Source organism: Myiozetetes cayanensis, unplaced genomic scaffold, assembly GCF_022539395.1.
Source record: "Myiozetetes cayanensis isolate MyiCay16 unplaced genomic scaffold, myiCay2020 scf103, whole genome shotgun sequence".
NCBI lineage: Eukaryota > Metazoa > Chordata > Aves > Passeriformes > Tyrannidae > Myiozetetes > Myiozetetes cayanensis.
The window spans coordinates 91,567-105,325 of NW_026086639.1; positions in this window are offsets into that span (position 1 = coordinate 91,567).

Below are 13,759 nucleotides of genomic sequence, written 5' to 3' on the forward strand. Positions count from 1 at the left end.
GATCCTAGTTGATGTTGTCCTCCTGAGATTTCATATCCTAAATAGGTGACTTCCGTCTTTACAATCTGGGTTTACTTTTGGATACCTTGTACCCTTTCAGTCCTTTCTTTGACTTGCATATCCCCATTTTTAAATTTAATCTCTGCATTCAATTTTTCTAGTAAATCCCATCCCAAAAGTGATTTAGGTGCATGAGGCATATAAAGGAACTTTTGTATACCTAAAACCTTACCTAATTTAAAACTTAAAGGTTTCATAAATGATACATTCTTAATTTGACCAGTGGCCCCAACAACATTCAAAGATACGTTATCTGTAACATTTAGTTCTTGATTTAACACAGAAAATTTTGCTCCAGTATCTACCAAAAACTCTATTTATGTTTGCTGAACTGTGGCAAGACATTGCTACCGGGGTAGAGAAGTTGACTGTAAAAGTATGTCATGTAGATGTCATGTAGATGCACATGTACCTAAAAGTTGGGCTACTGAAGAACATCGCAACAACGGACAGGTGGATAAGGCTGCCAAGATTAAAGTGTCTCAGGTGGATCTGGACTGGCAACATAAGGGTGAATTATTTCTGTCAGTGGGGTTTCATGTCATCAGGGAAGAGATTCAACACTTGACTTGTGGTCAAGGGGTGAATTTAACCATGGACACTATCTCGCAGGTGTCCCAGTTTAAATGAGACACAGGTCTTTTGCTGAGGATGAGTTATGAGAAAATACCCAAACTCCTCCCTCTAAGCAATTATAAATCTGAAACTAAGAGGCTCCGATTGAGGGAAAACAAATTATGGAAAAGGAAAAAATAACAGCCCTTTATTAATAGGTATGTGTGTATTAGCAGAAACAACAAAAAGAAACAAGTAAAATAACCAAACAATACTCCTATACCCACAAATAATCCCCTTCAAAAACAAACCGATAAACAGGCAAAGGGAAAAAAGTAAACAGGTCAACTTGCACCCTTTGGTGCAATTCCAACCACAGTCAACAGGGGGCGCCATTGGGTAACTGGAGATGTAGAACTTGTAATGTCCTGTGCCAGTCACCTGGTGGCACTGTTGGATCTCTGGAGATGCAGAACTTGTAGTGTCCTGTACCAGTCACCAGGTGGCGCTGTTGGATCACGGCAAAGGCAGAACTTGTAGTGTCCTGTGCTAGTCACCAGGTGGCACTGTGGGATCCCTGGTCACCACCGGGGGGGGGGGAACAAGAACACCCTCCGGGGTGTGTCAGAGAAAACAAGAAAACTGGGACCCCTTCCCTTCCCACACACTGGGAAAGGGGAGAGGGAGAGGGGGAAAGGGGAACAACAGCAAAAAAAAGAAAATCCTCTCAATGAAAAAAAAAAACCAGACAACTCTCACTTACTCCGGCTGGTCAATCTGCTCTGCACAGTCCTCTCTCTCCCCGTGATGTGCACAAGGACCACCGCCAGGGAAAAAAAAACAGGAACAGGGAAAAAAGGAAAACTCCCCAGAAAAACAGCTCCTCTCTGACGAGAAAAAAACCCAGGCAAACAGGTCCCGAGCAACAGGAACCACCAGCCTCCACTCTGACCTGTGTTCCAGCCACCCTCAGCACACCAACTCCTCCCCCCATTTCCCAGGAGACGAGAGAAAAAAGTAAACAGTGGCTTCTCATCTGCCCCGTTTCCTAGGAGACTAAGTTCTGGCAATTAATGAGGGAGCTAGTTCTTCTGTGTCTCTTAAGTGCTTACCTGATAGCTCTGCAGCAGTGGCAGGGGGAAGGGAAAAAATTCCTTGCCTGGTTTCCAAGAACCAGTTAAACCATGATAGCAGGTTATCCATAACTATGAAACATGCGCTGCAACAAGCAGGACAAGTGGGTAAAGCCTCTGTGGTATGGTGGATGATGGTTGAAATATAAATATGGGGAGGCCTGGTAGATCAATTACATCACACTCCTGCAAACCTGCCAAGGCAAGTGCTATGTGCTGACAATGGTGGAAACAACCATTGGATGGTTGGAGGCTGTGGAATAATGGATAGGGTTAAAAATTAGAGGAGACTCAGCTGCCACTTCCTGGATGGAACATGGTCAATATCCCCTACAAAAGTCCCCCAAACAATGATCAGCACTTGCTGTGGGGGATACCACAGAGAGGGGAGAAGCATGAAGGTGCCGTGGCCTCCCTCCATAAACATCCTGCAGGGAGGGGAACATGGTGACACTTTGTAGTTCAAAGACCATGCTGTATCTGTCCACCAAGGAAGATAGACACCAAGAACAACTACTCAATTAAGTACTTATGACTAGAGTCACTCAAGCTCCACCTAAACCTAAAGAAATAATATAAAAGTAAGCTGGAAATAGGGAAAAAACAGACCAAGATTCCACTGGAACTGTGGGAACAGTCAACAGGCTGAATCTGTCTTACACACACCCACACACACACCCCCCCCACCCTCCCCCAGGGATACCTATTGGGTAAGAAACTTATTCTATGTGCGCTGATTGCTGCTTTTAGGACTAGAGCTTGTGCTTTACTCTATAGTATAGTAGTCAATTGTTATGTATTAGAGTTTGTGTATGTGCTTGCTTTATAGTATCATTAGATCACTTTAAACGTTTTTGAAGCTAGACACTATCACTGATGACCTACAAACCTTATTAACCTGTCAAAATTTGTATTAATAAAGAGTGTTATTCCATAAACTGTTAGAGTGAGTCCTCTATGAGGTGCTGACAGTTTGTTGGTGGCAGAATAACACATTGAAGGGCCCACTGAGGGGTTTTCCTTACACTGTTGTCTCAGCCCCCACTCCCGAAAAGGGGAATCAAATTACCCCCCAATCCTGTGAATCTGTTCAGTGAAGAGTCCCCCCTTACGGGATACCTGACAGACTAGTTAGACATAAAGGGTTTCATTTTCCCTGGGGCACTGACAGGCAAATAAATCACTGAGGGTCGAGAAAGCCTCACCTCTCCAAGGGTCAGGTAAATCCCCACTCCCTTTAACATGACAGAGACTTACATTGTGTCACTGCCCAGAACACCAGCTTGGGCCTTGAAAAGCAAGTCCTGTCGTGACATGACCCCCAAAAAAGAATTGAGTCAGACAACAGGGCTCATTTCAAAAATATCCTTGTAGCCACTCGGGCCAGAGCACCATATTGAGTGGGTATATCATATTCTCTGTCATGCACCAGCCTCTGGGAAAATGGAACAGTACAATGGACTGTTAAAAATCACATTGAAAGCAATGGGGGGTGGGACCTTCAAACAGGGATCTACATTTATCAAGGCCCACATAGTTAGTTAACACTAGAGGCTCTACCAATTGAGCTGACCCAGCGCAATCAAATCCTCCACATACTGCAGAAGGGAATAAAGCCCCCATGGTGCATATGGGGAATATGTTAGGGAAGACAGTTTGGATTAGTCCTGCCTCAAGCAAACACAAACCCATCCATAGGATTGTTTTTGCTCAAGGACCTGAGTGAACTTGGTGGGTAAGGCAGAGGGATGGGGAAGCGCAATGTGTACCTCAAGGGGATTTGATTTTTGGGTGAGAACAGTCTGCAGTGTTGAATCGTATAATATTGGTTGCTGAATGACACTGCCACTGTATACCATAATTACCATGGACAATGAGCATGGACTGTTCCAGATACACCAGTCATAAGCTCCTGATGCAGCTTGCAAACAGCCGACAACACACCAGGCCTCCTGCCCTGGAAGACATCTAGGATGGATAGAACCAACAGTTATGGACTACATGAACTCATCAGACATCCTGGAGGGATGGCCATTGACTATGGAAATGATACTCGTGCTTGTGTACATATATATATGTATATAGTTGAAAGGTGTAGGATCTGGGCATGATGCAGATGGTATAGAATAAGGGGTGGATAATATCCTGGTTCCAGTCAGGACGTGGTTAATTTTTGCAGTAGCCAGGAGGGGGCATGGTCAGGACCCAGAGGTTATTCTATACCACCTCATGTCATTGCCAGGGGCAGGGGGAAGGGAGTCTCTTCTGGGGAGAAGGGGTTCCTTCTGGTGGAGTAAGTGTGGCAGGGGGAGCAGGGGGAGCAGTTGGGTAACACTTTTCTGAGATGGAGGGAGTGGTTGGGTAATATCAGTTCTGAGCAATCACATGTGAATCTTTTTGCCTATCTTGTATACTTTTTTACTGTTCATTTTCTTATCTCATCCTTCTGTAGCTGCCTTAAAAGGACTAAAATTCTTCTATTTACAGCCTGATAGCCTCATTTCATATCACGCATCTTTGGTTGAGAAGGATTGAAACAGAGCAGGATCCTGGAGGAATTAACTCAGAATGTAGGATATAAGCAAAAGAATTAAAAGAATCAAAATCAAAGCTAGTGGAAAATAACACTTTGCCAAAAGGACAGGAGCACACTGACACCGAAGAACATAAAGTAAAAATACAGGAAAATAGGAATCATTAGAATGCTAACATACATACATAAATAGATATTAGCAAGGACATAGGAAGATAGATAAAAAGGAAAAGAGAGGGCCAGGGTCCAGAAATGCCTGCCAAATACACATTGGAGTCATCAGAATCAAAGAAAGTGCGACCCCCATGATGATGAAGAAACAGGAACGACCCCTGCACATCTCCCCAAAATGGAAGACTCCGCCCAGACTCTGCCCAGGCTCCTCCTGCTATGAATATTATAATGAGATGTTGCAATATTATGAATATGCATGTAAAATGATGTAATCTGTAACCAAAAATTGTATAAATAGTCACACTAATCACTGACTACTTCGGAACTCTGTTTGGCGAGAGTCGAGAGTTTCCCCAACGTTGGTCTAATAAATGCCTTGCTGCTTAAAGACTCAAAACTTGTCTCTGAGTAGTTTCCTATGCCTGTTGGGGGGAAAATTCGGCATAATTTCTGGCAAGCCAGGCAGGAGATCCCGCTCCGCCGGTGCTGGAATCTTGGGGGTCTGGGGACCCTCAAGGGGCCCCCTGACTGGATCTTCCGTCAGTGAGTCTCCCCTACCCCCTCAGTTTCACACACGGGTGGACAAGGACCTCCTGATAAATTAAAGGTATTTATGTTTTTGCATGCTGATTGTATGGATTGTTGTAAGGAGCTCTAGAGCTTTGGGAAAAAGGAACCTTAAGTCGTACGCTGGTTTCCTACACTCTGGCTTGCTAGCAGCTTACAGAGCAAGATTCTTTTAATTGTGGGTTCGAGTCCCACTAGAAGGTTACGTAGGCTTTGATTGTGAGTTAGAGTCTCACCAAAACCATACCAAATTCCTCGGGTTATGGGGATTTGATTTGGAAGGGACAAATGTTTCTGGGTTTACCATTGTGGTTGAAGTTTGGACTTGGATTTGGAATTGCGATCATTATCGGTTTGGTAATATACTATATGTAGGTTTGTTGTAAACCATTCGCCGGGATCTTGTGTGTGTGTTAATTGCGTTGTTTGCTCTATTTGTTTATACTGTCTTCAGCTAAGTGGATATGATTTTATTGCCTCCTTACTCATAGACAAGTAATACTCTGTTCATGTTTCTGTAAAAGGTACACTTTATAGTTCATGGTGCGGTAACATCGACCGACCGATCGGCAGAGAGTCTGTATTTCGCAGTCCACAGCAACATCTCATGACCTTATTCGGTGACGCAAGTTATCCAGTAAAGTCGTAAGGTAGGAAACTCTCTAATCAGGTGTGTGGGGCTGTGTGTTGAGAGCGCGTGAGAGGCGGTCTAACCGCTAAGCGAGTGCGGAGTCCTGCTCTGTGTTTCCATGTTCTCTGTGAGAAAACCGGTCAGAAACGGACGAAGCGATTGAGAGTGAACGCATGAAGTGCTGGCGTAAAATAAGAAATACTTTAAGACAGTGGAATAGATTAAGAAAACTATTGAAGCTTAAAATAGAATTTGACCCTATACCAGAAGCCATCCACCTAGACAGGTGGGAGCCTGTCTCGGTTAAACCTAGAACAAAGTGCCCAAAAACAAGAGTTGTTTGATATAATAGTATATCATATATGAAGGTTTGCCACACAATTAGTACAAAAGGGAGATGAACTGGGATATGACCTTCTAGTAATCCAGGATATTTGTGACTAGGAACCAGTCTGGGAACATGATCCCTGGGTCTATTGGCACATTACTGATGCTCGGGTGGTTGGACGGTCTGGTCAAGGTCTTGCCCCGGGATATTATTATTAGTACATAGTGAGATATCTTTAAGTGCCAGTAAATTCCTGTAATAATAATGGCCAGTCTTCGCGAGTGAAGATCCGGGGAAGGTCTTTACACCTTCCAGCCTGCGCATTGGATTTTTTAGGTGAGACACAGTGTGCGCGGAACTGAGCCCACCCTTTAATCCTAAGGTTCATCTGCCGGGGCCAAGCAAGCTTGGACGGTGGCAGTGAGGTCCTTAGGACGTAGGTGGGTTGCCTTTTTTTAAGGGCTAACGAGCCCCACCTGCCCAGGAGTGGCCCTGACTGGGAATCGAACCCGGGTCTCCGCGGTGATAGCGCGGCGCCTTTACCACTGGACCACCAGGGGCTCCTTAATATTAGGAAGCCAACAAAGTAAAGAAATAAATTCAAAAACTCCCCTGGGTTGTGTTTTAAAACACTGGAAAGACTTGGGAGGAATACTAGGGGGAAACGTGAGTAAAATCATAGAACCATAGAATTAACTGGGTTGGAAGAGACCTCTGAGATCATCAAGTCCAACCCTTGATCCAACCCCACTGTGATTACTAGATCATGGCACTCAGTGCCACATCCAGCCTCATCTTAGAAACCTCCAGGGACGGTGAATCCACCACCTCTCTGGGCAGGCCATTCCAGTGCCTGATCACTCTCTCTGTAAAGAACTTCTTTCTAATATCCAACCTAAACCTCCCCTGGCAGAGCTGAAGCCTGTGCCCTCTTGTCCCGTTGTTGATTGCCTGGGAGAAGAGATTGACCCCCACCTGGCTACAACCTCCATTCAGGTAGTTGTAGAGAGTGATGAGGTCACCCCTGAGCCTCCTCTTCTCCAGACTAAACAACCCCAGCTCCCTCAGCCTCTCCTCATAGGACTTGTGATCAAGTCCCTTCACCAGCCTTGTTGCTCTTCTCTGGACCTGCTCCAGCACCTCAATGTCTTTCCTGAAATGAGGGGCCCAGAACTGGACACAGTACTCAAGGTGTGGCCTCACCAGTGCTGAGTACAGGGGAATAGTATAGAAGTATAGAAGTATAGAAGTATAGAAGTGCTTTTTGTTATCCCTAACAAAAATAGCCAAATTGACTTCAAATTGCGTTTTTGTCTCTCTAATTTTCTTTTTGCATGACCTAGTTATACTCCTAAACTCATCCTGAGTAGCCAGTCCTATTTTCCATAGTCTGTAAGTTCTCTTTTTATTCCTGATTTCCTTCAGAATCTCCCTGTTCAACCAAGCTGGTCGTCTACCTCGCCGGTTTGCCTTTTGGCACACTGGTACAGCCTGTTCCTGTGCACTCAAGACTTCCTTCTTGAAGCACATCCATCCCTCCTGTACCCCCTTGTTTTCAAGGTTTATTTCCCAGGGTATGCTCTGGACCAGTCTTCTGAACAGGCCAAAATCTGCCCTCCAGAAGTCCAGGGTAGAGGTTTTATTGGTGGCCTCCCTTGTATCCCTGAGTATTGCAAACTCTATTATTTCATGGTCACTGTGCCCCAGGTGGCCTCCGACCACTACATCTCCCACCAGCCCCTCTCTGTTTGCAAACAACAGGTCTAGTGGGGTCCCACCCCTGGCAGGTTCATTTACCAGCTGGAGCAGGAAATTATCCTATATATGCTCTAGGAATCTCTTAGACTGCCTGTTCTCTGCCGTGTTGAGCTCCCAGCAGATATCCGGCAGGTTGAAGTCACCCACAAGAACAAGGGCTGGCGATTTTGAGACATCTGCCAGCTGCTTATAGAATAATTCATTCCCTTCCTCATCCTGGTTGGGTGGTCTATAACAGACTCCCATTAGGATGTCAGTCTTGTTGGTCTTCCCCCGATTCTGATCCACAGGCACTCAACCTTATCATTGATAACCTCAAGTTCTACAGAGTCAAGACACTCTCTAACATATAGAGCCACCCCTCCACCTCTCCTACCCTGCCTATCCTTTCTGAAGACCTTGTAGCCATCCATGGCAGCACTCCAGTCATGTGAGTCATCCCACCACGTTTCTGTGATGGCAACTACGTCATAGCTTTCCTGCTGCAGGATGGCTTCCAGCTCCTCCTGTTTGTTGCCCATGCTGCATGCATTAGTGTACATGCACTTCAGCTGGGCTGCTGATTTTACTCTTAACTCAGGCTTTTCATCCCTGGGCTTGTCTTTGGAGAGCCTGGATGCAACGCCTTCCCCCTTCAAACCTAGTTTAAAAGACACTTTTAAAATACTGTCAACAGTGGTGGCTGCTTTATACGTTAGATGATGGTGAGAAATGGCCACCAGAAGGGAGTCTCAATTATAGTACACTTCTACAGCTTATGCTGTTCCTTTGGAGGCTCCAAAAGTGGGATGAAGCAATGTATTGTGACATGTTCTTCACCCTGAGGAGCAAGCCTGAATGGCAGAAAGACTGTGGAATGAATGTCCCACCCCAAGATCCCTTTGTTCTAACTTTAGAAAGAAATGGGAAGAACCTCAAACCTAAGGAACGCTGTTGCAATGCATGTAGCATTGGACAGCAATGCCTTAAGTTAAAACAAAAAGACAGTGAGGAAGGAAGTGTCATAAGCCTCCAAGAATACCAGCCTTTTGCACCAGGGTATGGGGTGCCACTTCAGAAATACAAAAGATAGAGAAGGCAGTATCCTGCTGGAATCAGAAGAGGAAGAAAAAGAGAGTAGTCCGCCAGAATTGAGAAAGAATAGAACAGAGAATAGCATGCGAAAGTTGGAAAAGGAGGGACAAGAAGGTAGACCGCAGGAACTAGATAAGAAAGAGAAAGAAAAGGACAAAAGGAATAAAAATGAAGTAGATACCGATAGCTTAGATGATGATCTGGAGGAAGGGACTAGCCATTCGTACTACACCGGGGCTGCTGAACAGAAAGTCAAGGAGGGAGGGAGAGCAAAAGCTAAAACTAATCACGCAATAGCCCCTCTCTGATGAATAATGCCCATTGCAGGGGAGCAAGCACGGGTAAAAGTACCTTTTACAACCAGTGATTTAAATATCTGGAGGGAAGAAGCAAAATGCTTTAGGAAAGACCCCGAAGGGGTCGCTAGGAGATTTGAATTAATTGCAAAAAATCAGGATATCGATTGGGAGGATATAGATGTAATGCTATCAGAACTTACAGAGACAGAAAAGGAACTTGTGCTAAAAACTGCGAGAACACATGTCGCCCTGCTGCCAGGAGATGTAAAAAACATATTCCCGGCCGAAAATCCAGATTGGAATCCGAACAACCCAATCCAATATGAATGGTTGATACAGTACAGGAAATTAATTGCGCTGGGTTTACGAAATGCAATACCTAAGGCAATAAACTGGGCAGCCCTATATGATGTTAGGCAAGGACAAGACGAGACACCCTCAGAGTTTTTGGACAGACTCAGGGCTGCAATGAGACAGTATACACCCTTGGATCCTGCATCAGAAGCAGGTAAACAACAACTGCTGGCATTATTTATGGGACAAAGTAACCCAGACGTCAGAAAGAAACTGCAAAAATTCAAACATCCTGCAGACAAGGATTTAGAAATGTTGATGAATAAAGCTTGGAAAGTGTATAATAACAGGGAAAAAGAGGAGAAAAAGAGGGAGGAAAAGAGGCTCGCTAAGGCTGTAGTAGTAGCAGTGGTAGCTCAAAACTCAAAGCCCAAGGGATGAATGCTAGAGGGAGAGGTCGTGGCTACCCTGCACAAGGAAGGGGAGGTCTCCCCTCCCAACAAACTAGAGTAGGACCAAACCAATGCTCCTATTGCTTGCAAATGGGTCACTGGAAATGAGACTGCCCTAGTTTGAATAGGAAGTCAGACAAGACTACCATTGCTCATCAAGGCAGTGAGTGAGGAGGACCGGTGAGTCATTCCCTAGCAGACCCACTGGTTAAAATGGAGCTAGGGGAAGGTGAAAAGGAATTTCACTTTCTAATCGACACTGGAGTTACATTTTCAGTTTTAAATCAGGAACTGGTACCAAAAAATGATGAATTTGTACAAGTCGTGGGAGCGACAGGCCAACCCGACAAGGCTTTCTTTCTGAAACCCCTTAAGTACAAAATTGGAAAACAAATGGGAATTCATCAATTTTTATATTTACCCAATTCTCCAAAGCCTCTATTAGGTAGAGATTTATTAGAAAATTTAGAAGCTGCAATAAGATTTGACAAAGATAAACTTGTATTCCAGGTAGATGGAGAACAATTGATAACTGCTTTAAGTCTAACTATCAGTTGTGTAAAACCAGAGCCTAACAACCACAAGATTGAAAGAATCATAAGTGAAACATATCCATTGGTATGGGCCACAGATATACCTGGGAGATCAAAATAAGCAGCCCCTATAACTATTGAATTAATACCCGGAGCAAAACCAGTAATCAGAAGACAGTAACCACTGAGGCTAGAAGATAGAAAAGGAATCCAACTGATAATAGAAAAATTTCTAAAATTAGGATTATTAGTAGAATGTGAATCAGATTTCAACACACCGATTTTGCCAGTTAAGAAACCAGATGGGACTTACAGACTAGTTCAGGATTTAAGAGCGATAAATGAGATCACAAAAACCCTACACCCAATAGTAGCAAACCTTCTGACTAAATTAAAGGACAGTCTAATCTGGTTTACAGTGCTAGATTTGAAAGATGCCTTCTTCTGCCTTACCCTAGCCCCAGAAAGCCAGAAAATCTTTGCCTTTGAATGGGAATCTGCTAGCACAGGGAGGAAGACTCAATTGACCTGGATGGTCAGAAAGTGCATCGCCATATCTGACTTGACCGTGCTGGTCCTCATGAAGTGAGATGATCATTTTGAGGAACTTGGGGGGACATCCTAAATGTTCCAAAATCTGCCACAGACCTTTTCTGCTCACACTATCGAAAGCCTTGGTGAGATCAACAAAGGTTACATAGAGTCCTTTGTTCTGTTCCCTACACTTCTCTTGCAGTTGTCTGAGAACAAATACCATGTCTGTGGTACCCCTGTTGGCTTGGAAACCACATTGGTTTTCAGGTAGAAAGTCTTCTGCTATGGTGGGTATTAATCTGTTCAACAGAATTCTTGCTAGGATTTTACCAGCAATGGAGAGTAGAGTAATACCTCGGTAATTTGAGCAGTCTGATTTATCTCCTTTCCTCTTGTACAAGGTGACAATGACTGCATCACGAAGGTCTGAAGGTAGTTCACCTCGTTCCCAACAGCGCACCACAAATTCGTGAAACTTAGCACGGAGTGCTTGGCCTCCATGCTTCCAGACTTCAGGTGGGATTCCATCAACCCCAACTGCCTTGCCAATTTTCACCTGCTGTATTGCTTTAAGAGTTTCTCCCATAGTGGGGGCAATATTCAGTTCAGTTTTCACTGGCTGTTGTGAAATGTACTGCATTGCTGAGTCTTGAACTACACGACTAGCACTGAAGAGAGTCTGAAAGTGTTCAGACCATTGATTCAAAATGGAAACTATCTGTGACAAGCATTTGACCATCTGCACTGAGTAAAGGGCTTTGAACGTGGTGTGTAGGACCGTAGGTTGTTTTCAGGGCCTCATAGAATCCTCTGTAGTCACTCCTATCTGCACATAATTGGATTTTTTCTGCTAGATTGGTCCACCACTTGTTCTGGATGAGACGAAGTTTCTGTTGGAGCTTGCTACATGCAAGTCAAAAGGTTACTTTTCTTACATGGCAAGATGGCTGAGCAAGGTGTGCTTGGTGAGCAGTTCTCTTTTTTCTCATGTCTTGGTGTTAATTATGCTAAAACCATCTTGATTCACCAGACTTCGAATACACCCCCTGCTTTTTGAAGTCTGATTTGACAGATAAGCTGATAGCTGGACTGTAAATGTGTGACTAGCAGTCAATCACTTTATACTGCAAAAGTCCAGTCCCCTCTCATGCAATCAGGTTCTTCTGAAATAACCCTTCTTGGGGTGCTGTGTGTGGAGGAGATTCCTCCCCTGGGCTGGGGATGCCCTCCAAGGACACTCCTCAAGGCTGAGAGAAAGAGATGTCCCCACAAGCACTGGTATGGGTGAGTTACATCAAATCTCTACTTAATAATTATTTCTTTTTGCTAGCTTTAATATAACTGCTTCAGTAATTGCTTTGTTACAGTGCACTATACTACTTTAGGCTATATTATACTCTACTAGTAGATTTTTAGTGTTTAGATTGTGTAGTAAATGATTCTGATTAAGATCTATTCAGCTGTTTGTTAATTTGTCATAATAAATTCATTTATGTAAATATATCTGTTTTACCATCATTAAAACCTGTGTGACAAAGTGGTTTAATCATACCTCTATAATTCCTTTAAATTTAAACCGTTAACACAGTCCGAGGCTGATAGGATTCAGCCACACCTTAACCCTTCTCTGAGAAGGAGTTTAGAAAGCAAGGGAGTCCTTTCTGTACCTCAAGACTCACTGCCAAGGCTTTGCTTTTTTTGCTTTGTCTAAACCTTCCACTCTCACCTGTGACAATAGGCAATTGCAGGCTTTAACACTTGCAAAATATAACTTCAGTGGTACAGTATTAAAAGGTATGTGAATGTCTATGTGTGTATATAAATGCTTATATTTTACTGAAATCTGTATCAGTATGTATATTTATTGATATATTGCAAGGTATATAACTGAAAAAAGTTGAAAGACAGGGAAACAAGGAACTTCCATTTCCTTTTTGTCTAAATGCTATGGTCCAGTGGTCCAGTTGTGAATAATTTTTCATAAAAAGAAGGTGAGGACAGTATAGAGATCTCATTTATGTATCCCAAATCGACTGAGGTTCATGTGGCAGAGTTCTATAGAAGACTTGTGTAGAGCCCTCTCCTGAAGTACTCTTGTATATAGCTTCAGGATTAGGGCTTTTGTTTTTCTGAGTGTTTTCTTCACACTGCTTTCTTCACAGAAAAGCGCTGACTGAAAACGAAACACAGAAGTTGGAAACATTCATTTTCCTATGCAGGATCCTTTTTCTATTGTGCTTGATTAGGATGAGAAAGAACAAGAGGTAAAGTGCTATTTAGTTCCTATGCAAAGCTAATAATAATGACCAATAAATTATGTTCAGTGAATTGGCAAGGATGTTTGGCATTTTAAGTTGCTATACTTCATATGCAGCTGTGTGGTGGGTTTGACCTTGGCTGGATGCCAGGTGCTCACCAAAGCTGCTCTATCACTTCCCTCCTCAGCTGGAGAGAGTCATATGTCTTTCATTATATTTTCGGACAAGAAGAGATCACTTGGCAATTACCATCTGTTATAATCTGCTTAAATATTGCAGAAAGAACTTCAGATTCGAATATTCCCTTGAGCAAAATTAAAACTCACACAAGTTATCTGTTGATACCAAAAACTGATTTTATTAATTGCTAAGAGATGCAAAGAGAAAGAGGAAAAAATAAGAAAAGGTTGGAAAATGCTAAGATTACTTTTTAGAAGCAGAGAAAAGATACCACCATACTCCCTTTTCCTGCCGAGCTGGTGTGTGTGGGGGGGGAGAAGCAGTTTTCTGCCTTTTTTTTTCCTATCTCTGCTGCTTTTCGATGTTATCTCTTTAGCTGCAGGGGGTCTTAGCTTT